This window comes from Polypterus senegalus, chromosome 5 (assembly GCF_016835505.1).
Source record: "Polypterus senegalus isolate Bchr_013 chromosome 5, ASM1683550v1, whole genome shotgun sequence".
Lineage (NCBI taxonomy): Eukaryota > Metazoa > Chordata > Cladistia > Polypteriformes > Polypteridae > Polypterus > Polypterus senegalus.
Genome location: NC_053158.1, coordinates 615,224 through 642,854, shown reverse-complemented (window position 1 = coordinate 642,854; position 27,631 = coordinate 615,224). Strand labels below are relative to the sequence as shown.

Genomic DNA, 27,631 nt, shown 5'->3' with positions numbered 1-27,631 from the left:
CTGGCGCCCTGCCCGCGGTTTGTTTCCTGCCTTGCGCCCTGAGTTGTCTGGGATTGGCTCCAGCAGACCCCCGTGACCCTGCAGTTCGGATATAGCGGGTTGGATAATGGATGGATGGTTGCATGTCGTTAGAGTCGCGGTGTTCACACTCCCCGCGGCTAACTGGCCGCATTTACAAGCTCATCGAAATCCCCACGTTGCCGCCATTTGTTACTCGCTTCTTATCCGCTGCCCGCCGATTTACCAACAATAAATACACGAATAGAAAAGTAAAGCGCGACCCCGTCCGCCATATGCGGCCACTCGCTTCACTTGTAAGGGACAGTCCGACAGCGCAGATGTCACCGTCAGAGGAGCCTTCCGTGAAGTGTCCAGCCCGTGATGACAGCGGTGGTGACATGGAGAGCTGGTCGGGCACTGCTTGTTGTTTCAGCGCCGTTTGTCGTTTCGGAGGAGGAGGAGGAGGAGGCGGCGGGGCCACCGGGGGTCGAGCCTGCGCTCTCAGAGCCATCACGGGGAGGGGGAGGGTGACGTGAAGGGGACGCCCGTGGTGGGCGCGCATTTGTCGGTGTTCAGAGAGGTGCCGGTGTCTATTAACGGTCTGCATCACGGACTGAGTGAGTGTAAATGCGGATTGGCTCCTGTTTTCTGTTTGAGTTTATTTTTTTAATGCTTCGGCAGGCCTTGCTGTTATTATCGTCACGAGGGTTATTATCATTTTATGATTATAAACTCAGTGGCCATTTAGGACGCTACAGTCATTTTATGTCACAATCGAGCTTGTCAACGGTAAACGGATGCAAGCCACCATCGAGTTTTAGGAAGCCTGCTATTTCTGTATTTAAATACAGCTAAGTATTATATATAACGACTTCCTTTATTTTAAAATAAAAGGAATCTAATCGAAAAGAGCCTCCCATCAAGACACGTTCTCGAAGCCTTCACGATAATGAAGTTCCATTTTACGTGATGGGCTTGAACGGCCACACCGAATGGATGAGCCGAAGCCCCCCGTGTACTGCAGGCGGCCCCTTACCTGCTGAACGTCCTCAGCCCGTTACACCTTAAAGCTAAGAATTCCCGTTCTTGTTTCCATTTAACTGCTAACACGCAAATTCTTCTAAACGTCTCCCTTATTGAATGTTCTCCTCAACATAAACACAACGGCGAATAATTCGAAGGAAAGAAGAATGAATTCGGCACGAGAGCAGATAAAATACACCAATCGGCAGAGTTCCCTAAATGCGTATTAGGAAAACACGTGGCATCTGGGGACGCAATTCTTTCTAATGACCACAAATCGTCTTTCACTTTTGCTCTTTTCTTCCATTTCGGTTTAAACCGCTAACTGGTGTCCAGGAAGTCGCCGGCACTCAAATCCTCAACGCCTTCGTGGACGCGCCTGCCCGCCCGCCCGCGGCGCCGGTGGATTGTGGGATTTCGACGTCGGGGGTGCGAAGGTCGCCAGTGGAAAAAAATTAAAAATAAAAGTCCCCGATGAAGTCGCGTCTTCCGGGGGAGCGGAGCTCGTTGATACTTTCCACGTTTTGTCGTGATACGTGTGATTATTATAAAAGGCTTGTCCTCCTTTCACTCGAGTTTCAATCGTATTGCTAAAATATTTAATGACGCATTTTACCGTCTGAAAGGCTGCAGCTTCCACCATCCAGACAAACGAAATGCGCAGCACAAATAAAACAAACGCCGTCAAGTAATCGTCAGGTGTCAAAGAGACGCGGAAATCACCCGAAGGGCTCGGAGGACGTGACCGTTCGGCCTTAAATAAAACAGAATAGCCGTTCAAATAAAAACGTCGGTAATTATTATGGGACGAGTTTTGAAACGAATCTGACCGCATCTGGCTGCATGAAAAAAAAAAAAACAAACTAACGGTTCTACAGCCTGCCATGGAGGCCGGTGGGCTTCTACCAACGTCATGGTGGGCAAAGGAAGGCGCTGAAATGTGAAATGATGAAATTAATAAAGAGCAAGTGTGAATGGACTTTTTTAATAAAAAGAAAACGGAGCTTCCAGACATGTTTACATTTCACGTTTCTAGTTTAGTTTTGAAAAGATACACGCGAATTCTTATTGTTTATTTGCTGATTCGATTTTTATTCGTTTCACTTTTAATGCAAACGGAACTTATTTTAGATGCATTGACAACCCCTCTGCTCTCCTTCACACGGCGCTTACGGTGCTAGTCACGGTCTCACTTATATTACACACATTAAGTTAAAAACGAATTTGGAAATCTACAGGAGGATGCGAGGCCAGAGGACTGAGGAAAAAAAGAAAGAAAAAATTAAAGAAAAGAAAAACTGACATTGAGAGAAAAATAATAAATATAAAAACGACCACTTCGCGCGTATATGACGTCTGTTAACACGTGATATCAGCTACGCTAGAGTTGTGATGGGCGCTAAATAACAGAAACGTCAAAAATAAACTCAAAAAGCAGCAACCTGCCTGGCACCTCCTGTATGTGCGCAGAAAAATCCATTGTGCTTAAAGCGCAAGGCCATCTGGGTAGGCTGCCGCCACCTCCTTCGGATTTGAATTTTGAATTTCCAGTACATGTCGGCTCAGTAGCTTTCGATTACGAACAAAATCAGGGCTCGGGACCCGGTGTGCCGCGAGTAGTCTTAGAGATGACGAACAGCCACATAATCAGAGCACAGGTAATGTTCATGCCATGTATTCCTTCATGGTTGCACTTTTAATAGATTTGTATTTTTATTTGTTTCAATTATTTCATTTTCAACGTGAGTTTTATTTGTATTTTGTATTAGGACCAATATTAGGAGTCGTGTTTCACTGGTAATAGAAAAAAAAAATAGATTGATAGATGTGAAAGGCACTATATAATTTATCTATCTATGTTTACGGAGCATGGGAAAGGCGCTATATAAATTAAATGTATTATTAGTAGTAGTAGTATTTGAATAATAACAACATAATAAAACATAATAAATAATACATTTTTAAATAATAACAATAAATATAATAATAAAGAATACAAAATAATAATAACAGATACACATTGCACTTTGTCTCCATGTATCACATTTTAGAAAAACCTTTGGCCCCATCAGAGAGTTGTCTGTGTATGGCGTTATAAATCATTTTTATTTCAATGACCAGTCCCAAATTATGACATTTTCTGAGTTCATCTTCCATTTTGATTTCATAACAAAAAATATTTAGTTTTTTGAAACCACTGCCTCCAAACCTCCTCAGAACACCGTCAGCTTCAGCATATAAAACTGTTACATTTTTGCAATGTGCGGTAGTAAATGTGCATTGAGAGGGTGATTGTGAAAAAATACTTTAAATACTATAAATGGTATAAATCTAATTTATAATCTTTACAAATACAAACTAGGAATAGAGAGGGGAAGGCCATCGCACAAACACATCATGGAGCCTCGGTGTCTGCCAACATTCTTCAGAATATCTGACTCTTCAGTGGCGCTTTGCTGGGTTGTGTGGGTCCGTATTGCGTCACAAAGACCAATTTTATTCTCGGAGGGGTCTCTTTATATAAACTGTCGCTTCTTTGAGCTTCAGAAAGGTTCCCAACCTGTGGAAAAATCAGAAATCTTTAAAGTATAGTAGGCAGGACACTTACAGATCAAGAACATATAAAGACTCTTTTATACAATCAGGAACTCATTGGTATTTTTCAAATCCGTTATCTTCTAATTGTGTTTATTTTGAGACCTAAATAAATAAATTAAAATACTTAGGAACTTTCATGAGGATAGCTTTTTTTTTGGAGTCTAACATCATTCAACTATGGCACCTTTATTTTGAAGGGTCACGTGACGAACGTTTGGTAGATCATTGTGGTCTGCCATGAAATAAAGGACAATAATGGAGACCACCTAAACAGCTGCAAGTTGACATAGTGACGGGCGTACATAAGAACATAAAGCAAATGACAAACGAGAGGAGACCATTCAGTCCATCAAACCCGTTCGTTCAGCTGATTGCTGCGCACTCCCAAATAGCTCAACCAGATCTTTCGGAAAGGTTGTCGGTTTCTGCTTCAACGAGGCGATCGTGTTCGAGAAAAACTCTGTGGGTGGATTGAGTGCCATGCTGTGAAATGCGCACGTATTGTGGCTGCCAGTGTCCTACACGCTGCGGCACAGACAAATGGTCTCGGCGACTTTAAATCTTCTTCTTTATTTTCTGTTCTTTCGTGCGCTTATTTCTTTTATCGGAGTCCAGAAAGTTTATGTGCTCTCGACTTGATCCAATTCAGACTAATTATTTAGTGGAGGCACCGCCATTAGATCACACACCCCTTTACTTGTGCCCTTGTGCGACGTGACTCCAAGCTGGCCATGGACACGAACGAGTCAGCTGTAAAAAAGCCGACATGTCACTGGCAGTCACAATAATAATAATAATACATTTTAATTATGAAGGCGTTTAAGAAATACGGCTATTTTACTTCAATAATTAGACTACGTTTGCTTTAAATACACTGCAAACTTCTATTATTAAAATAAATACAACTTCACGTATTTAAAGTGCTATTAATTTTAGAATGACACAGAATATGCACGGAGTTACACGAATACATTTTGTAAAAATTCAATCATATTTTACATTTATTTGCTTAGCAGACATTTTTATCCAATTGCGATTTACAAAAGGGAGACTTTCTTGATTTCGAGAATTAGAACAGACCGCGGCAATGCAGTGCAGCAATAAACAAACAAACAAACAAATGAAAAACGTGCATTTACAGGTACACAGCAAGCGATTTTCACTTTTTTCCGTGTTTACATGTTTATTTCTTTTATTTATTCGTTTATTTCTTTGTTCGTCTCTCAAGAGCGTTTCTGCAAAGGCGGCACACAACTCTGACGTTTTATGTACGAACGTTTTATGAACAGCAGGTGTCTTCGGACGTTGTCGCTAATGTCTTATACGTTACTAGTACAACGAAATTAGCTTAAATTTAAATACTTGAACCTGCGACTCTGGGTGGCCTTCTCCAGAGGCTGTTGCAAATGTGTAGGAGACATGAAGGGTTGGGAGCAGGCGCTAATAGCGCACACCATGAAAATAAAAATTAATTGCAACGTGTATAAAGGAAAATAAATATCATCTTCAGCGTCACAGGCTTATAATAATAATAATAATAATAATAATAAACGTACTTAGACGTCCAGTACCCAGGTTTATTTTTTTGCCTTATTAGTTCCAGCAACTGTACTGAAAGCGGATTTGTAAAGTAACAGCAACAATAATAATAACTAACAATAATAATAATAATAATAATAATAAGCAACAACTTTAGCTACACGATCGAAAATCCTGCAAAAGCCCCGTCCGGGAAATCCCAGCACGTCAGAGATGGAAACAAACAAACCCCCGCTGTGTGACCAATCAGATCGAAAGCCTCTGCGGTGAGGGGCGGGGCTTGCCCAAGTTTCGTTCTGATGCCACGTTCGGCTCCATCTGAGATCTCCGGGTTCGTTTGCGTTGTCGGCTGTTGACTGAGAGGAATTGTGGACATCATCTGAAAAGGTGGGACTTGTTTGAAATGAAACTGACGCCGGCTTTTCGCGCACATTGGGTTGACATTTCTTATAAAAACCCATCGGCACATTGACGGTTATTCAAACCAACGTATCCCCCTGCATGTGGCTGCGGGTTTTTCGCGTTTTTTTTTTCTCATATTTGGACTAATGCCTTAATTAAGCAAGCCGTTATTTCCCATTTTCTGTGTTTTTCACAACCATCTAAATTACAAACTGGTTATGCTATGTTTTTACTAAATGAAGCGCATGAATGTATATGTGTTAGACAGTTAAGAATTCGTTATTTTTACTGTTTAAAATTTTTCTTCATATTCTGAGTATTTTGACAATAATTTCCCTAATAAGCACATAACAAATGTATTAAGACTGAAGTTGTTGCTCCTTTCAGAGCCATTTGTGCTGCTACCTGCACTGCTCAGCTTTAATAGTCGATTTTTAGATACAATCAGCAAAGCAAAATCCACAGAAAAACTGAATTAAAAGACAGTAAACATTTAAAGATGCAGAGAAAAATCCAAAAATGTCTTAATGTCTCTTAAGTGTAAATCTGACTCCAGTGCACTTTTCCAAAATGCAAAATAAAAGAAAAAACGGGCAGCTAATGTAACAATGAGATCAATTAAAGGTAACAACGACTGGCTGAATAAACCTGTTGAAACTCAAAGCTTCGGCCCCCCGGGGACACAACAGTGAGACCTTCTAATCCAAACGCTCATCATTTCCAGCTTCATTTATTAAACTCTACATTCAGTCCTGGCGTAGGCATTCGTGATTTCTGAAAACCGAGGACTCTTTGGTTCGATGAGGCTCAGTGGGGTTTGTGCCACAATCTCAATAATTAATCAGAAAAGGACAAGGACTGTATGGAGGGCTTTGAAGAACTACAGCAACGACCACCGATCGGATGAGAAAGAAAACAAAACAAAACAAATTATCAATCAATCAATAAACGTCATGTCTGCGTGCGTGTTAATTAAAACGAGTTGCGCCCCAATGTGTCTCGTGGTCTGCGCCATCGACACGCTCGCTCCAACCATAGACGGTGGTCCATGTGACGAATCTGCGTCAGGTCTGCACACTTTCATCTCGGTTATTTATTTATTTATTATTATTCAACCCAGTTTCATTCTCACCTCAAATTCAGATCGGTTAAACAGAGGCTTATAAACTGCTGCGCTGTGAGTTGTAGTTAAGTGTCAGCGTGCATCTGCGCGTGCGTACCACTGGGCTGCCGGTTACTTCACGTCTTACGTCAACACTCTTTAAAAAAAAGTGCTCGAGCTCCTTGACCTTTAGCTTGTGAGCCGCTCAACATGCACGCGCGCTGCCTTCAGTGCTTTGTGCTGTGCCCGCGGATGTGCGCGCCCACGACGGGCTTTTCCCCGCGTTCTGCTCGTCACCGCTCAGTTTACTCGATGATGCAAATGTGGCACTGCCACCGGCTGGTGTATTTGTAAACATGTCGCCTGCTAATATTTTATCTGCAAGCAGCGAAACTCTTTTTAGAGTAAAAACCATGTGACAAGTGGACGAGGCTTCGCCTTGCACATCTTTGTAAGCTGTAATAAGAATTGTTTTTTAATTCAGTCTTAGGGGTACTCCTGCGGTTGCTGGTGTTGCACACTTAAAAATAAAGGTGTCGGGATGGTTCTTCAGAGCCGTTTTTGGTTCCCATCCATATGTGAAGGTTCCAAACAGAACTTTTATGTGTTGATTTAGATCTGCGCATGCAGGTTCCACACAGCAAAAAGCCTTAAACAGATGGCAAGAGATTCGTGAAACTGCAATGGATCCGGATGCTTAAATGATTTTTAAAAGGTCCCCCGCTGCATCCCACCACACAGACCAGGCTAGGTAGCCTGCCATACATTAAATATTTCGTTTTTTCTCATCCCAAAGATCCTGTCCGAGACTGAAGTGGACCTTGAACAAGCACACGATGCAGGGCTGGCCCAATGTGGCCCTAAGAAGAAAACTATTATTGTCGGTGCTGATTATTCGCACACCTACTATAAATTTAACACACCCAGGAGAACTTTTATTAGTTGTTGTTACATTTTACCAACGTCAGCCTGGCATGTTTTCGTCCTTCTGTGGTTTTTAATTTTAAAAGGTATTAAACTCACTAAAGTGGTCTCGTGTTCAGGTGCGCTTTAGGTTTCCTAAGCCAGTCCTCAGGCTCCCCTTTGTGTCTTATCTTAACTCTCAGCCCACCTGCAGCAGCTCTTCAGTATTACTGATCGTAGAGGGGGCTCAGAGGGGAGCAAAAAGTTGGACACTCTGGGGGTCCCGACGGCTGGGGTGACAGTCCCCATTCAAAGAGACACGCGGCGCAGTGGTAAGCCGTAAACTGAGTGTGGCGTGCTGAGCAGCAACCAAATGAGCCGTCCATTTACTGTAAACGTGTTCACCACTTGAATTGCTTTTGATTAAAAAAAAAAAAATGTTCAACATGTAAAAGTGCAGAACAACTCAACTTCAAATGAAATCAAATAAGTTATTTTAAAAATAAAAAATGCAACCCAAAACAAAGACGGCATCAAATAAACTAAATAAATAACGATATAAAATGAAAAGATGAACCCGTAACAACATTACAATAACTGTTGAAGAATACAATATAAAGCCGAATAATTATGAAAACTGGGTACAGAAATTCGAAAGTAAAACTGAAGGCATTTACTTCTTTCCCATCCCATCGCCCCGCCATTCTTATTATTCCCCTCGATATTACACTTTCACCTTCGGAGCTCTGGTGGTAACGTCATTATGACGTCACTCTAAGAGCTCTGACGGCCAGCTTCATTGTTGGTGATGCAGCATAACATACAGCAGCGTTTCCCGAACTCGGCCCTGGTGGACCCCCTGTGGCTGCAGGTTTTTGTTCCAACCAGATTCTCAAACAGTGACAACACCTGATAGCACGGATCTCATTGAATTAGCTGGGATGTTGTTTTTCTTTTATTCGACATTCAGAAAAGCTTAGCAGCATGATTTTTACATTTACAAGATATTTAGAAATATTTCTGCTTTTGCTATAATGCTTAACTCTCTTTTGTTGATTTCATTATATTTTGCCCTTTCTCTGTGCAGTCCCCCTTCGTTGTATCTTATTAATGACAATTTAAAACGGGCAGATCAGACACCCAGGCAAACAGCACAGAATAATCAAAAGGCTGCAACTACTTTAGAGTCAGAGCCACTAATTAGTAAATAAAGGATCAATTAAACAGTTAGAAGACCTAGAAAAGTAGAATAAAATCAAGAGGAAAATACTGTTAAAAAGAAAGAAAAAAATACATTAGTCCTATATAACTGCTTGGTACATTTTAATATTTTTTTTTTAGCAACTTTAGTTTTCTAATTTTTATATTATTCCTTAAAATACAGAACTTGGGAAATATCAGTTTACTTAATTAGCCCAGGAGTTCAATTAAAAACACAATCTGGTTGGAAGAAAACCTGCAGCCACAGGGGGTCCCCAAGACCGAGTTTGGGAAACACTGATATAAAGAATAGAAAAATGAAAGACATAATTATAAAAAATAAATCAACATTAACATCGAATAAGAGTAAGGTTCAATGGCCAGGGGACAGAAAAACAAAAACTCCAGGCGGCTGGAGAAAAATAAAATCTGTAGGGATTCCAGACCATGAGACCCCCAGTCCCCTCTGGGCATTCTACCTAACATAAATGAAACAGTCCTCTTTGGATTTAGGGTTCTCACGGAAGGGCTTGATGATGATGATGGTCACGTAGACTTCTTCCTTTTAATCCGTCCATCATTGTTGGAGCATCATGAAGCTTTGAGTAGGTGGAGGTGGCGCAGGCCACCACCACAAAGAAACCGGAAAAAGAAACAGAAAGAGAGTAGGGGTCAGTACCGATTTTAGAGCCACCATGAATAGTTGTTATGATGAATTGAACATACAGAGTATCAGGATTAAGTTAAATTACGATTAAAATGAAGTTATTAAAAGGCCATGTTAAAGTAATGTGTTTTCAGCAGTGTTTTAAAGTGCTCTACTGTATCAGCCTGGGAATTCCTATTGGCAGGCTATTCCAGATTTTAGGTGCATAACAGCAGAAGGCCGCCTCACCACTTCTTTTAAGTTTTGTTCTTGGAATTCTAAGGAGACACTCATTTGAGGATCTGAGGTTACGATTTGGAATATAAGGTGTCAGACATTCCGATATATAAGATTATTTAAGGCTTTATAAACCATAAGCAGAATTTTAAAGTCAATTCTGAATGACACAGGTAACCAGTGTAGTGACATCAAAACTGGAGTGATGTGTTCGGATTTTCTTTTCCTAGTTAGGATTCTAGCAGCTGCATTCTGCACTAGTTGCAAGTGATTTATATCTTTTTTGGGTAGTCCTGAGAGGAGTGCGTTACAGTAATCTAGTCGACTGAAAACAAACGCGTGAACTAATTTCTCAGCATCTTTCAGTGATAAAGAGGTCTAACTTTACTTATGTTTCTTAAGTGAAAAATGCTGTCCTAATGATCTGATTAATATGTGATTTAAAATTCAGATTACAGTCAACAATCACCCCTAAGCTTTTTACCTCCGTCTTGACTTTTAATCCTAATGTATCCAGTTTATTTCTAATAGCCTCATTGTATCCATTATTGCTGATCACTAAAATTTCAGTTTTCTCTTTATTTAACTTGAGAAAATTACTATTCATCCATTCTGAGATACTAGTCAGACATTGTGTTAGTGAATCAATAGAATCGGGTCATCAGGTGCTATTGATAAGTACAGCTGTGTGTCATCAGCATAGCTGTGGTAGCTCACGTTGTGCCCTGAGATAATCTGACCTAACGGAAGCATGTAGATTGAGAATAACAGCGGACCCAGGATAGAGCCTTGTGGAACACCATATTGGATATCATGTGTCTTGAGTTGTAATTCCCACAACTAACAAAATATTTTCTCCCTGTCAGGTAGGATTCAAACCAATTTAAGACACTGCCAGAGAGGCCCACCCATTGACTAAGGCGATTTCTAAGAATGTTGTGATCAATGGTGTCAAATGCAGCACTCAGATCTAAGAGGATGAGAACAGATAAATGGCCTCTGTCTGCATTTACCCGCAAGTCATTTACTACTTTAACGAGTGCAGTTTCTGTGCTGTGATTTGTTCTAAAACCTGACTGAAATTTATCAAGAATAGCATGTTTATTTAGGTGGTCATTTAACTGCATAATGACTGCCTTCTCTAGAACTTTACTTAAGAAGGGCAGGTTAGAGATGGGTCTAAAATTTTCAAGAGCTGAGGGTCAAGATTATGTTTCTTAAGTAGGGGTTTAACTACAGCAGTCTTAAGACAGTCTGGGAAGACCCCAGTATCTAGTGACGAATTTACTATGTCAAGAACATTATCAATTAGCACGCCTGATACTTCTTTGAAAAACCTTGTTGGTATCGGGTCAAGGACGCAGGTGGAGGGTTTTAATTGAGATATTATTTTTGTAAATCAGGTAAATCTATCCTAGTGAAAGAGTTTAATTTGTTTATAACAGGATGTTGGGGTTTAGGGGATCCTTAGTGTTGGGGAGATATACTATGTTATTTCTAATATCATTAATTTTTGATTGAAAATACAGCGACAGCCTCACAGGTTTCACTGGAAGCACTTAGGAGGCATTCCTTTGAGCTACCTGGGTTTAGTAGGCGATCAATTGTTGAAAATAAGACTCTAGGATTACTAGCATTGTTATTTATAATATTAGAGAAATAGCAGCGTCTCTCAAGACGGACAGTGTTATTGTATTCTGTTATTTTGACTTTTAATATTTCATGGTGGATAGTAAGTTTAGTCTTCCTCCATTGACGCTCAGCTCTACGGCATGTTCTCTTTAAATCAGACACTCTTTGGGTCTTCCATGGTATACCAATGCTAGAAGATTTTTTCACTGTCTTTTCAGGTGCAACTATGTCAACAGCAGCTCTCACTTTAGAATTAAATCTTTCCACCTTACTATTTACATTGTCCTCGCTATTATAGCTGGCACTATAAACGGACTGATTGCTTAAAATGTTTGTAAGTTTTAAAGCTGCTGCGAATCAAAGAAGCGTTTTTAACAATATGCTTCTCATGAGTGTTTTTATCATTATTTCTATATTAAAAGTAGAAGAAAATGGTCTGATAGACCAATATCAATGATCTGTTTTATATCAACTTTCAGTCCTTTAGTAATCACTAAGTCTAATGTATGACCTGCTTTATGTGTAGGCTGATTTATGAGTTGTCTCAAATCAAAAGAATCCAGGAGGTTCATAAATTCTTTTACTTTTAGATCACACTGATTATCTATATGAAAATTAAAGTCGCCAACTATTAGGAGTGTGTCATAATTAGTAATTAAAATTGACATTAAGTCAGAGAATTCCTCAAAAAACGACGCGTTATATTTAGGAGGTCTATACACGGATAGTATTAGAACTTGAGAATCTCCATGAATAACAACGGCGAGATACTCAAAGGACTTGAACTTACCAAAACTGACATCTTTACTACAGCATACAGCATATGTTAAGAAACACTTATAATTCATATACGTTTATATTTGAATGTATTAATTGATGAACATTTCACACACGATGATTTTTCTGACGGTTTAGTGCCTTTTCAGATTTACTCCCATGGCTTTCCGCACCGCAGCAGCAGCACATTAAGCGCGTTGTTGCTGTTGCTATTTTTTCAGTGACGTGCGATTCCACTTGTCTCACACTTTACTGTATTAAAAATCAAATAGATCTTCATTGTACGCGGAATAGTATCTCTCTGAATGGATTAGTCTGAAGCTGGAATACTTCATAAATGCTACAGCATGTTTCTATTCACTCGATCACAATGTGACCCAAACCGAGCGAGTGTCTTGTCGCGTATCGTTACACCCCGAGTAGTGGCAGGGCCGCTGCCCCGGTTAGTTGACATGCCGTTCAAAACCGACGTATCTTTTGTAACATAATACAGATTTCAAAAATGATTTGAAACAAACTAAGACAGAAACACATTCCGAAATCACTGGAAAGTTGAAAAGCTCACCTAAAAGTATCACCAGTGAATGCCACCGGCTGTTTCTCGTTTATAGTGTAGTAGCATAGTAGCATGGTGAACACCACCATTCCAGAGGTGGACAGCAGGATCTTGCGCATCGTCAATGGCCTCCCAGGTCTCCAGACCTTACACCGCCTGCGATTTTTATCTATGGGGTACATTAAAGAAAGAGTGTTTGGTCCACCTATGCCTGCTAATCTTCCAGATCTGCGACATCGAATTGAGGAAACTGGGGATTCAGTAACTGGGGACCAGTTGACTTGTGTGGGACAAGAGATGTTCTACCGTTCTGATGTTTGTCACCCCACACATGGTGCCCATGTTGAGTGCACGCGACCTCAAACTTTCTCTATCCGGTGATGTGCAGAATGTGTATCTGGCTTACAGTTTGTTTGAAATAAATGTTTGAAATCTGCTCTTTGAATGGCCCCGCATATATAAACATACCTTTTGTTTTTGACTGAGCTGAATGGCGCCCTTTAGCAAGTGTTTACGGTGAAATGCTGACATTCGTCGTGTCACTTACCTTTATCTTGCTTCTTTTCTCATCTTCAGTTTTTTTCTTCTTCTTTCATTTCGTCCTTTTCTGTGACATCACTTTTTTTGCAGCTTTTCGACGCGGGGAGGACTGCAACCTTATAGTCTGACTGATCGCCATAATGTCATTTACAATGCGCGCTCACCATGGCCGGATTAAGACGAAATTGGGCCTGATGCTGCAGTGCAAAAAAAAGGCCTATTTTCTCTCGGCATTGGTGCATTCGACGCTCACCGTACATGCGCACTCAGACCGACCAAGGAGCCAATTGCTTGCAACACAACCAGCCAGCCTTTACTGAACATGATTAATAATAAGGACGTAGTATCGTAAGAACTCGAGACGAACATCAAACTATGTAACATCAACATTCAATAGCAATTGTCTGAAAAGTGCACATAATGCAGAACATCTAACAATAAAATACACAAAGTTTCGCAATTCTCTCACGAAACAGAGTAAGAAAAATGAATTTGCAGGGACATTGGGTCAAAATGACTCAGTTCAGGCTCTTGAGGGTAAAAATTTGCCCACGATTTCAATTTCATAATAGACCAGAATCCAGTCGAGGATTTTAAAAATTCTAAACATCCATGCCGGGCCCGCGGGCCGCCTTTTAGTTTTACCTTCACCGATAATCATTTAAATAGCCATCGATTTTTACTGTACAACTAACTTTCATGGTAAAACATTTACTACATGACACTTACCGAACAATAATAAAGTGGCACGATATTGCAAAAAACGCAGGTAAAACTGTTTAAAGTAAAATTGATAGCATTAACTTGAAATCTTCGGCTAACAATAAACACAACGACGTTATAGTTACGTCACAGCGCAAAGAACAATAGCAACTGTATAATAAGTAACGCTGTGTCTATAGGTGTCCGAAAGTCGGACTCCAAATTTCATTCTAAGAATTATTTTGAGGTTAATTTAGCAAAGGAAAACTGCTCAGCTTCCGGAAAATTCTGGTCTGTTTTCATCTGAGCCTATTTCAGGAATGAATGGGCCTAACGCTGCAGCATCAATGGCGCCCACCTTAATGCGGCCCTGGCGCTCACGCACACGATTCGTGACACCAGTTTAACATAACGTTGTGTTGTTTGTGTGATTACTGTAGACATACCACAAAATATTAACATGTCCCCTTAAGATTATAAAGTTCAATCTGTCATTATTCCCATTTCTTTGTCATACGGCCACACTGCTTCACTGCGGGGCGTAACACCGATTCGGATAAATCTCGCACGTTAAATCCGAGTGACACGGATCCATGCCAAGTACATGTCAAGATTTCTACATCACAGTTTATGTCGGACACCATGCAGAATTTCTATCTATTTAACATTTAAAATTCAGCTATTTTCCTATATATTCCGTGCATTGCATCATATACACTCTAAAAAGCAATTCAAGGGACCTCTAACCACCACTTAATCTAATGCATTATATTAGGTTAAAAATTCAAGTTCAATTAAACATTATTCAATATTTTAATTTGTAAACATTATTTAGTGAGTTGACGTGAAAGAATTATATTAGTACATACTTTAGCTTAGACTTGTAATCTAAACTCAAATTCCTTTTTTCATTTACTGAAAAGCAAAATTCAAGTTCGTCTAACCTAATATAACGTTATGGCTACTTCATTTCTCTGTTTCATGACTGGGCACGAAACTCCTCCCTCTTAACATGCTGTGACAAACCGTAACGCCATAGTGCTAGTGAAACAACACAGAGCAGATATCTGAATTACTGTCAAAGGTGAATACAGTAGTACTTAATTCCTCCTTCAGTAATCCTCCATTATTATTTGCGCAATGCTGACAGGACTAGTAACGTTACTTTACGTCTGTAGAGGTTAAGCTATGGAGTCAGGCAGGCTAACGTGATGGATGTCTAACTAACAATATGCAGATGAGCAGGTAAAAGCTAAGAGATAGAGGAGCCATTTCAAGCTAATCATTATTTACATTGCTCTAAGACAGCGGTTCTCAAACTTTCGTATTTCGTGCCCCTTTTCTACCTGAATAATTCTGCGCCCCCTGCATAATAAGACAGATGTGAATAACCCACGATACAACTAACAAAGGTATGACACTCGTGCGGTGTCGCGGTATCCTATCATTTTTACTTCCATAAGACTTGCTGCATGTGTTTAGCTAACGTCGATGAAATATTTGCAATTTATTTTTTTAAGTGCTTTAATAACTGTTTAAAATGCCTTGTGTGGTTTTTGGTACTAATTCTAATCCCAAAAACAAATAATAAATTATTTATTCGTATTTAATTATTTTTTTATGTAAAAATAATCTTTAAAAATCTCGTAATCTCGCGAGGACGCCGATGAAGTCAATCTGTGCAGATGAACGTATTTTCGTCCTACAAATATTATACCGCTGTTAGTTGTATCATGAAAATAACCCAAAAGGCAGTCAATTATTGAACTCAATTTTCCAGTATTGACTACGCCGCCAATGTGGTGCAGTACGTCGCGCCGCATTATCACCTGATCGATCTACTGGGACCCGAATGTTCACGACAGATACCGACCGATACGTGCCGAACTTTCTGGATTGAAAATACGCGACTATAACAGCAGCAGCAGCGGCGCCGCTCGTCATAGAAACAAACTTGAAATAGAAAAGGAGCTCCGAGTGTCTCGATATCTCGAATATCAAACCAGACCTGGACAGGCTGAGTACTTCAAAGCAGTCACATATTAGCCATTAGATAAATGTTTGATTTTAATTTGACTTATAATGCATTCGTTGTGATTATATGCTTGCAAATTTAAATTTGAAATAAAAATGTAAAAAATTAATTTTGATGTCTTGTTCATTTATTCGACGCCCCCCAGCTTTGCCCCTCACAGTTTGAGAACCGCTGCTCTAAGATATCATTTACTTATTTTGCATAACCGGCGGAAAGATCTTTAGTGCCGTCCATTTCACCCTCGTTTTCTCAACATTACTTTTTTCTGTTTGTGCCGCTAATGATTTCTCACGTGCGTTTAAGGATTTTAGACGAAATATTCCCTTACTGCATGTAAGCCTGATGGCATATTGAGAAGATACTTCATTAATTGTAATAATCTTTCTTTGACTTTACTTATTTTCCAGTTGTTAAGTTTAGTGTATACTCCGAAGATGTACAGCCATTTTTTTTTTAAATTGCTGTTTGTTATTTGAATTTTTGTGCCTTTTTTGCAACAATTCAAAGTAGCCATTTTAACCAGGATGCATGTAAAACTCACCGCCATCATCATATGTGTGTGCTTTGTCTCAACTGCATTGTAAAGTGCAATTCCTTTGCTTATAAAATCTGCAGGGGGGAAGGAATCAGTGCGATATTATAAATTGAGACCCATCAAGTTTGTCAGGGGGTTCGCAACGTCGCTCCTGGGGACCCCCTGTGGCTGCAGGTTTTTGTTCCCACCAGATTGAGTTTTTAATTGAACTCCTGGGCTGATTAAGTGAACTGATATTTCCCAAGTTCTGTGTTTAGGGAAGAAAATATTAATTAGAAAACTAAGTTTCATATATATATATATTATATATATATATATATATATATATATCTGCAGTGGGTTGGCACCCTGCCCAGGATTGGTTCCTGCCTTGTGCACTCTGTTGGCTGGGATTGGCTCCAGAAGACCCCCGTGACCCTGTGTTCAGATTCAGTGGGTTAGAAAATGGATGGATGGATATGTATATATATATACTATATATATATATATATATATATATATGTATATATATATATAAATGTACCAAGCAGTTATATAGGATGTAATAATGTATTTTGTTCTTTCTTTTTAACAGTATTTTCCTCTTGATTTTATTCTACTTTTCTAGGTCTTCTAACTGTTTAATTGATCCTTTATTTACTAATCAGTGGCTCTGACTCTAAAGTAGTTGCAGCCTTTGGATTATTCTGTGTTGTGTGCCAGCGCGTCTGATCTGCTCGTTTTAAGTTGTCATTATTAAGATACAATGAAGGGGGAAGAACTGCACAGAGAATGAAATCAACAAAAGAGAGATAAGCATTTAAATCTACAGCAAAAGTAGAAATATTTCTAAATGTCTTATAAATGTAAGAATCACGCGGCTGTGCTTTTCTGAATGTTGAATAAAAAAAAAACAAAATCCCAGCTAATTAAATGAGCTGAGTGCTATGAGGTGTTGTCACTGATTAGGCCACCGGGGGTCCCCAGGACCGAGTCTGACACCCCTGTTTAAAGGCTGAATTGCATAGAGCAGGCGTGTCGAAGTCCAGGCCTGGAGGGCTGCAATGGCGGCAGGTTTTCATTCTAACCATCGTCTTCATTAGTGACCAGTTTTTGCTGCTAATTAACTTCTTTTGCTTTCGTTTTAATTAACTTGTCTCAGGCCCCCTTAGTTGTCTCTTTTTTAATTAGCAGCCAAGCAATAATGAGACACAAAACGAGCCGCCACACGACCAGCTCACCTGTGCCCATCGCACAATATCTGAAAATAAAGAAAGTTGAAGGTCTCGGTAAAGTTGATCTCTCAGGTCGCCAAAACATTTTGACGAACAGAAAAATCCAACAGTTTTGGAAATGTCTGCTGTGGCAGAATGAGAGCGGCGACAGGCCACAAAATTAAATTAATTAATTAACAGCAAGAATCGGCTTCTCATTAATAGATTGGTTGGAGTTTGAAATCCCAGTTTAGCTGCTCATCACGTCTCATTTCTGTTTGACTGCCATTTCTTGAAGAAACGAATCAGTAATAGAGGGCTGAATCCTTAAAAACGGGGCTATTAAAATGAAGGGAAAAGGAGTCAATTAGGAGTGACAACTGATTAGGAAAAGGGTCCGAATGCAAAGCTGCAGCCACTGCGGCCCACCAGGCCCGGAGTTTGACCCCCCTGGCCGAGAGCTCTTTCTGTTTGTCCAGACCAGCGTTTCCCAGACTCAGTCCTGTGGCTGCAGATTGAGTTTTTAATTGAACTCCTGGGCTAATTAAGTGATGTGTTATTTCCCAAGTTCTGTGTTTAGGGAACAATACAGAAATTAGAAAACTAAGTTTGCTAAAAATATATATATATATATTAAAATGTAATGGCTCTAGTGTGTGCTTGGTGTGTTTGTGTGTGCCCTGCGGTGGGTTGGCACCCTGCCCGGGATTGGTTCCTGCCTTGTGCCCTGTGTTGGCTGGGATTGGCTCCAGCAGACCCCCGTGACCCTGAGTTCGGATTCAGCGGGTTGGAAAATGGATGGGTGGAGGTACCAAGCAGTTATATAGGAATGACGTATTGTTGTTCTTTTTAACAATATTTTCTTGATTTTCATTCTACGTTCTTGGTGTTCTGATTATTTAATTTACTAATCATTGGATGCTAAAGTACTTGCAGCCTTTGATTATTTATTTTGTGTTGTTTGCCAGCGTGTCTGCTCTACTCATTTTTAATTCTCATTAATAAGATACAACGAAGGGGAGAAAGGGCAAAGTAGAATGAAATCAACACAAGAGAGTTAAGCATTTAAATCAAATAGCAAAAGCAGAAATATTTCTAAATGTAAAAATCATGCGGCTGGACTTCTGAATGTAGAATAAAAGAAAAAAAAAATAGAATGCCAGCTAATTAAATGAGACGAGTGCTATGAGGTGTTGTCACCGATTAGGCCACCGGGGGTCCCCAGGACCGAGTTTGACACCCCTGGCCGAGAGGATTGCATATCTCAAAGTCATCAACAGAGAGAATAAGAGATTCTCACCAGAAAAGAACTCCTTTGTTTTATAATACATGCCATCAGAACGGTGTTTCATGAGTACTTTGAAGGTCTCCCTTACACAAGATTTAAATCATTTCCTACTCAGAAGATGAAGTAATGTCTTCCGAATGGGAACCTACTGGAAGCTGTCGCCTTCTTCCCTACTAAGCAGATATTCAATCGGCTCCACCACAGTAAAGTGTGCCTTAAAATACGCAGGCAGAAGATGGAGGGGTTGGTGTCACAAATCTCTGTCACTATGTCTGACATAATAGGCCAGGGGTCCTCAATCCCAGTCCTGGAGGGCCGCAGTGGCTGCAGGTTTTTGTTCTAACCTGGTTGCTTAATCAGACAGCCATTCTTGCCAATCATTTCATTTCATGGCCTTGTTAGTTGCTTTAACTCTGCCATGTCAGGTCATTCTCATATCCGAGATTTTCATCCCCTTTCTAATGATATCATCCAGATGAACTGAAGGCTAAAATGGACGAGTAATTCTCAGCACTTCCCTTTCTCTCTTCAGTTTCCTTCCAAGTATTTCAATAAGCCCAAAAGTGCATGATAAATACACACAGAGGTGGAAATGGTAACGCGCTAAATGGAGACATGCTGGTCTCTTTTGTCATTTGCATGTTATTGCTAATTAGGAGCAAATTAAAAACTGTTGTTTAAAACTAAAATATGCAACAAGGGTTCAAAATCTTAATGAGTGAGACACCGAAAGTGTTAATTGGCAATAAGTGCTTCTTATTTAGCAACTGAGTTGGAGCAAAAACCTGCAGTCACTGCGGCCCTCCAGGACCCCTGTAATTGACTCATCAATCTTACAATTGTGCCGCTTTGTGCCGCTCAGACAATGTCTTTAATGATACGACCTGATGCTGACTGAGAAATTAAATGGAATTCTTCAACAACCTCATCAGCACGTCTGCTGGATACGTTCAAAGTGCGAACCCTAACTACAGAGACGACTGTTTCATTTATGTGAGGTAGACTGGCCAGAGGGGACTGGGGGGTCTCAACAATAACAACATTTTTATTTTTTATTAATTTTATTACAATCCATGCATAGTAATCAAGTTTTTACAAAAGAAGAATTATGATAAGAACAGATCGATCTCCACCCCTGAGAGAGAGAACAAGCCAGAGCGTGTAAAATGTAAGGCTTGTAAACATACCTAAATTAATAAATTCTCTGTGCTTTATAAACTTATTTTAAAATATTACTGATGAGATCCTGCCATGTTTTGAAAAAGTCTGCACAGATCCTCTAACTGAGTATTTGATTTTTTCCAATTTTAAATAATATAACACATCAGTTTCCCACTGACTTAAGAGAGGAGAGTTTGGGTTCTTCCAGTTTATCAGAATAAGTCTGCGTGCCAACAGTGTAGTGAATGCAATCCCAGTTTGTTTGTCTTTCTCCACTTTAAGCCCCTCTGGAAGACCCCCAGACACAGCTGTTAGCGAGTTAGGAGGGATTGTGAGTCCAAGGCTGTCTGAGAGGTCATTAAGAATTTTTGTCCAACAACATTTATTTCTGTCGCACATTTTCATACACACAGTAACTCAAAGTGCTTTACATAATGAAGAAAAGAAAAATAAAAGACAAAATAAGAAATTAAAATAAATCAACATTAATAACATCGAATAAGAGTAAGGTCCAATGGTCAGGGGACAGAAAAACAAAAACTCCAGACGGCTGGAGAAAAAAAAATCTGCAGGGGTCCAGACCACGAGACCACCTGACCAGTCCCCTCTGGCCATTCTACCTCACATCAATGAAACAGTCCTCTTTGGATTTAGGGGTCTCACGGAAGGACTTGATGATGATGATGGTCACGTGGACTTCTGCCTTTTAATCCATCCATCATTGTTGGAGCCTCATGAAGCTTTGAGTCGGTGGAGGTGGCGCAGAAAAAGAAACAGAAGAGAGAGTTGGGGTGGTCTCGTGGTCTGGACCCCCTGCAGATTTTATTTTTTTCTCCAGCCGTCTGGAGTTTTTTTCTGTCCCCCCTGGCCATCAGACCTTACTCTATACTATGTTCATTAATGTTGACTTATTTTAATTTCTTATTTTGTCTTTTATTTTTCTTTTCTTCATTATGTAAAGCACTTTGAGCCACTGCGTGTATGAAAATGTGTTCTAGAAATAAATGTTGTTGTAGTTGTAGTTTTAGCAACAACAAAGCCCAATTTCTTTCAATCGGGTTTGGCAATTCTTTCACATTATCAGCTTGAAAATCTCCATTATCTGTGGTGGGCTGGCACCCTGTGTTGGCTCCAGCAGACCCCCGTGACCCTGTAGTTAGGATATAGCAGGCTGGATGATGGATGGCTGGACACTCACCCTTATCAGAATGTTCACCATCTTGATCAACAGAGTCCCTGTAATCCTCTGTATTAGCAGAACTTCCATTCTTTGAAGTCGTGCCGCGAGTGACGACTTCTGTGAGAGGGAAATGGCCCATCAAGGTTAGTTCTGAAATTGCAGTTTTTGGAAACACAGGTAACAGTCTCATGTTTTTTTTTAGATGTTCGTCAAGGCAGTGGTTCTCAATCTGTCGGGTGGACCCCCTAAACAAAAAGGGGGGCACGAAGATGTGAAAAAAAGAAAACAAGAATCAAAAATATGAACAAACATCTGTTGAAACCAAAAAAAATGATCTTCAATGACATTCTGATACTAGAACAATAAATCTAGAGTTAGATAAACGTCGATAAAAGGTAAGTAGGCATAATAAAACATCCATCTACATTTTAAAAAACTGTTAGGGGGGCACAAATAAAACTGTTATGAAAACTCGGGTGGCAAATACTTAAGGGTTGAGAGACGCTGGACCAGGGTGTTCACACAAACAAGTCTCTCTCTGTGAAGATTGTCTGGTTGTTGTAGGACAGGCAGGTGAAGGAGACATTTCCCTCACATTTAATCGTTTCCTGATTTGAATGATTTCTTGATAAACGTGACCTGAGACTTTTAAAGGAACAGAAACGACCAAAGTGAAGACGAGGCAGAGGTCGAGCGCTGTGATTAATTAGGGTGCCGCCGGTAATGTTTTGGAGGTTCCACATTTTGCAGTCCCACTGCATTAGCCAGCTTCAGAGGACTGAGAAATCACTTTACTGCACGTCACCTGATTTAAGTAGGAAAATAAAAACAGGAGGTTGACAAAGCAACACGTGACTTTAGGTGTTGATACTACAATATTTTTGCTAAACACTTTGGATGCTATGGTCTATACCAGCGTTCCTCAAACTCGCTCCTGGGGACCCCTGTGGCTGCAGCTTTTGTGCCAAGCCCAGATTCCTTAATCGGTGCACTTACACCTAAAGTAACACTTGTGCTTCACTTTAGTGATTTTGAGCCCTTATTGCTTCATTTTAATTTTAATTTAATTTTATTGCTTTTATTTGAATTGCTCCTTATTATCAATACCATGCAAATGACAAGAGAGAGCAGCATTTCTCCATTTAGCTTCTTTACATTTACGCCTGTGTGTATTTATCTGCACTATTGGGTTTAATGAAATACTTGGAAGGAAACTGAAGAGAGAAAGGGAAGTGCTGAGAATTACTCGTCCATTTTAGCCTTCAGTTCATCTGGATGATATCATTAGAAAGGGGATGAAAATCTCGGATATGAGAATGACCTGACATGGCAGAGTTAAAGCAACTAACAAGGCCATGAAATGAAGAGAAAAAAGTGAAGGACTGAGAATTACTCGTCCATTTTAGCCTTCAAATCATTTGCATGATAGAAAGGGAAAGAAAATCTAGGATATGGGGATGACCTGACATAGCAGAGTTCATTTAATTTCATAGCGTGTTAGTGCTTTATTGGCAAGAATTGCTTTCTAATTAAGCAACCAGGTCAGAACAAAAACCTGCAGCCACTGCGGCCCTCCAGGACTGGGATTGAGGACCCCTGGTGTATACCAGCGTTTCCCAAACTCGGTCCTGGGACCCCCTGTGGCTGCAGCTTTTTGTTCCAAGCAGATTCCCAATCGGTGCCAACACCTGATAGCACTGAGCTCACTTTTGCATTTATAAGACATTTAGAAATATTTCTGCTTTTGCTATAAATTGAAATGCTTATCTTTCTTTTCTTGATTTCATTCTCTGTGCAGTTCTTCCCCCTTCGTTGTATCTTATTAATGACAATTTAAAACGAGCAGAGCAGACGCGCTGGCACACAGCACAGAATAATCCAAAGGCTGCAACTACTTTAGAGTCAGAGCCACTGATTAGTAAATGAGGGATCAATTAAACAATTAGAAGACCTAGAAAAGTAGAATAAAATCAAGAGGAAAATACTGTTAAAAAGAAAGAACAAAATACATTATTACATCCTATATAACTGCTTGGTACATTTCAATATTTTTTTTTTTCAGTTTTTAAAATATTTTGTTCCCCAAACACAGAACTTGACAAATATCAGTTCACTTAATTAGCCCAGGAGTTCAATTAAAAACAGAAGCTGGTGGGAACAAAAACCTGCAGCCACAGGGGGTCCCCAGGAGCGACGTTGAGAGCCCCCTGTTCTAGAGCCAGGGCGTCAAACCCCAGACCTGGATGGCCGCAGTGGCGGCAGGTTTTCATTCTAACCCTCTTCTTAATTAGCGGCCAGTTTTTGCTGCTAATTAACTTCTTTTGCCTTCATTTTAATTGATGTGACTCAATCCTCTTAGTCGTCTCTTTTTTCTTAATTAGCAGCCCACCAATAATGAGACACAAAAGAAGTCGCCACCCGACCAGCTCACCGGTGCCCATCAGACAATATCTGAACATAAGGACAGGTGAAGGTGCCCCCAGTAAGGCTGAGGTCTCAGGTCACCAAAACATTTTCACAACATTCTTAGAAAAATCAACAGTTTTGAAAACCTCGGCCGTGGCACAATGAGAGCAGCGATGAGCCACGGAATCAAATAACGAGTTTCGTTAACAGCAAGAATTGGCTTCTCATTAACAGATTGGCTGGAGTGAAATCATCACATCACATCTCTGTTTGGCTGCCATTTAATGAAGAAACAAATCAATTCAGAGCACTGAATCTTGGAAAATAAGGCCATTAAAGTGAAGGGAAAAAAGGTAACTAGCAGTGACAACTGGTCAGTGATTAGGAAAAGGGCGAGAATGAAAACCTGCAGCCACTGCGGCCCACCAGGTCTGGGGTTCGACGCCCCTGCTCTAGAACTAGCAAGATGTGGTTTAGCTCACTGCCTGCTAACTTTAATTATGTGACAACTTGTTTGTGTAAAATTCAGATAAATGAAGAATTCACAAAAAAAAGAATAACCGCTGCAAGTCTTGAATCTACATTTATGGCCAGACTTGATGCTTGCACCTCCAAATGAATGGAAGTAGTCTCATCGAGGGGAGCAACTTCAGGATTAAGGATAAGGCACTGTGGTACCCAGCCGGGATGCCCCAGAAGACAGGAGGAGGGCGAGGGGGCGACCGCGGGTAAAGAGCTGGGAAGCTCGACCCTGTAGGGATCCGGGGTTACTGCCGGGGGACCCCAATACCTGGAAGACCCTGGACCTCAGCACTTCCGCCACACCAGGAAGTGCTGGGGAAGAGGCACAGGGACACCCGAGTGCTGGGGCACTTCCGCCACACTGGGGCGTGTCTGTGGGAGATTGCCGGGAACACACCTGGGCACACCTGGGTGCTTATTTAAAGAGGTGGACAAGAGTCGGGTGGAAGAAGAAAGAGAAGAAGCATTGTGTTGGCCTGGACTGAGGGGTATTGGGGCTCGTGAGCATTGACTTTTGTGAAAAGTAATGAAAAATAAACTGGGTGTGCTGGGTGACATGAGTGTGTCTGCCTGTCTGTACCCGGGGCAATGTTCACAGCACATTAAGAATCGGCGTCTAGAGGTATGAACACTAATCAGACTTGTCTGTCTTTGAAATTCAGCTTGCTGACTTGTCACCCTTTTGGATTAGTCATATTGGAATTTAATTTTATTCTTTTTACTCAATTAGAACAATGCAATTGAAGTACGGCGAGAGGTGGCCATTCGTTACCTGGTTGTCTGCCTTGGAGAAAAGGAGCAGGACCTCTTCAAGGAGTTTAATGTAAGTCATTTATCAGAGTGGAATCTACACTTGAATACACCGGGAACGAACCTGCTGTAGACGACTGTAATGGTTACTGAAAACCTGTGGCTATTAAAAAGAAAAAAAAGTTTGTTGTTTTCATACCTTTTGCTGTGATGAGCCTAAAGTAAGAGATGAGATTTTAAAAAGGAAATTGTTCTCTGTAGACCTCAACCAAAGGATTGAAAGTTGAAAGGAAGTTCTACTGTGGCACAAATAGTTGAAACATTCTCACTTTCCTAAGGAATGACACATTATAATGCTAGCGGAAAACTTAACACAATAGATGCAAGAAGACTTCATTAAATAATAAAAATAACCACAACAGCATTTTGCTAAATCCTGGCAATCGATCTGACCTTCTTTGTAACTGAGAAAAAAAAAATCTGAATGTATTGACTTAATGCTCAGTCCACACATAGTCAGGATTCTGATTGGGCTGCCAAACGACGTCTCTTCTTGTTGGTGGATTAATACCTGGCCGACTTTACCACTATGAAGATTCTAGTAAGCTTTACTGCTCTTGTAATCCTTCAGATTGGCACTTTGGACCCCAACAAACAACAAAAGCGAGTTACATTTGTCTCCATAGCTACTGTGTGATGGCAATGCTGCTCACTGCTCATGTAAGTAGATGTGTGTGGCTGTGTGTTGGGATGGTTAAATACCGTCAGCAGTAATAACACAATTCTGCTTTACTAAACCTCTTAATATACTTTTGCATTTGTTCTGTCAGATTATGGAAGAGTTTGAAGCAAACCTTGACAGCCAAGTATTGAACATCACCATCATCAAAGACCAGGATCTGAACACTGGAACCGTTGTGATCGAGGGAGACGAAATCCTGGATGGTATTGACGTCCCAAGGTGCTGTGCTGTGCTCTCAATCTGAGCTTCTCAAGGATCTCAAATGTTTCTTTGAACGAGATGCACTAAAAACAAGTGGAAAAGTAATGAATCTCGAGCACAGCATTTTCTAAGAAGACTTTTCTTTCAAACCACTGCCAAATCTTTTTAACCCGTGTTATTATTTAATCCATAATCAGCTGTTTCAATGGTCAACATTTTCAGGTTTTGTTTTAAATTTGTGTTGATTATGGCTTTGTAAGACTGTGTTCAGAGAATGCTGCTCTGTTGTCCAAGAATATTCTTAGATCAGAGTGTTGTGTGTCTGTACCTCAGGATCTTTGGAAGCACTTGGTATTTTGGTACATTTGTGAATTTCCCCTTGGGATTAATAAAGTATCTATCTATCTATTATATAGTGCCTTTCACTCTATCTATCTATCTATCTATCTAATTTTGCCAACTACTCTATCTATCTATCTATCTATCTATCTATCTATAATATAATATAGTATCTATCTATCTATCTATCTATTATATAGTGCCTTTCACATCTATCTATCTATCTATCTATAATATAATATAGTGCCTTTCTATCTATCTATCATTATATAGTGCCTTTCACATCTATCTGTCTATCTATCATTATATAGTGCCTTTCATATCTATCTATCTATCTATCTATCTATCTATCTATCTATCTATCTGTTAGACTAGGCTTACCCGCCTTTTAAGTTGACCACTTCTTAAGGCAATTCAATATGTAGATCAATTTGATATTTTATACAAACTCATTAATTTGGCTATATTGCATTTGAGCGGTATTACTTTAATACTCGTAGTTTCTGTTATTTTTGTGTTGAAATTTAAACTTTTTTTTTCTATATTGAGGTCGCCCTTTTGAACCCCCCTGATATTTACTACGCGGTGAGGCATTTGAACTCCATCAACATTAATTATTTCCAGAGACATCATTTTGTCTATTTTTCAAGCACATCGCGCACAAAAGCAAGGGAACGAAGGGAGCACCAGAACTCTGCTCACATCATGTCGCTTCGTACCGCAAACTGCAAGTAGTAAGTCTGTGATAAGCGAAATATCGCTACGCTTTCCACTCACGGGACAGAAGGACAATCCCGACCGCTTTTATATAGTAAGAAAGAAGAAGAAGATATCGCACAGTCTGGAGTAGAAAATCATCTTTTACCTGGAAAAACGAAACTACAAATCCCATCGTGCATTGCAAAATGGACGGGGCGTGTGTGAAACTCCGCGCCTGCGTAGCACTCACGGAACGGAAGGACAATCCTGACTGCTTTTATATAGAAGGATAGATAGATAGATGAAAGGCTCTATCTATCTATCTATCTATCTATCTATCTATCTATCTATCCTCATAGTGATGCTGTTATATTTTTCAAAATGTTTTTGCATCTTGCAATAGACGTCAGGTTTGACAAATCTGGCAATTGAATATTACATTGAGGCCTATATTTTTGCTGCTGTAGTCTGGCTATTTGTTAGTCAATGTTTTTGAACGACGTTGAAAAATGTAAAAATGCAACATTATATTTCCAATAAAGTAAATTTTGCAACACTTTCATTCTTTAAGTGGCTGTAGTTTTAATAATTTAATAAATAATTAAGCTTGATAAAGCTGAAAATTATAGGCTAAAAACACTAATTACACCAACTTCATTTTTTACATCATCACACCTTTAAAATATATTCATAATTAAGTATGAAGAGTCTTTAAAAATGTAA

At 40.0% G+C, this 27,631-nt stretch overlaps 1 long non-coding RNA gene across 4 annotated transcripts; it reads left to right on the top strand.

The window, feature by feature from the left end:
• Positions 1–204: 204 nt before the first annotated feature.
• LOC120530092 lies at positions 205–26,308 on the top strand. Of its 4 annotated transcripts, none has more exons than XR_005633904.1 (4): positions 205–617; positions 24,908–25,000; positions 25,559–25,647; positions 25,758–26,308. It is a non-coding gene; the product is annotated as an uncharacterized LOC120530092 (long non-coding RNA). The 4 variants fall into 4 exon arrangements; XR_005633905.1 differs by lacking the exon at positions 205–617 and adding an exon at positions 1,401–2,681; XR_005633903.1 differs by lacking the exon at positions 205–617 and adding an exon at positions 5,275–5,547.
• Positions 26,309–27,631: the final 1,323 nt, after the last annotated feature.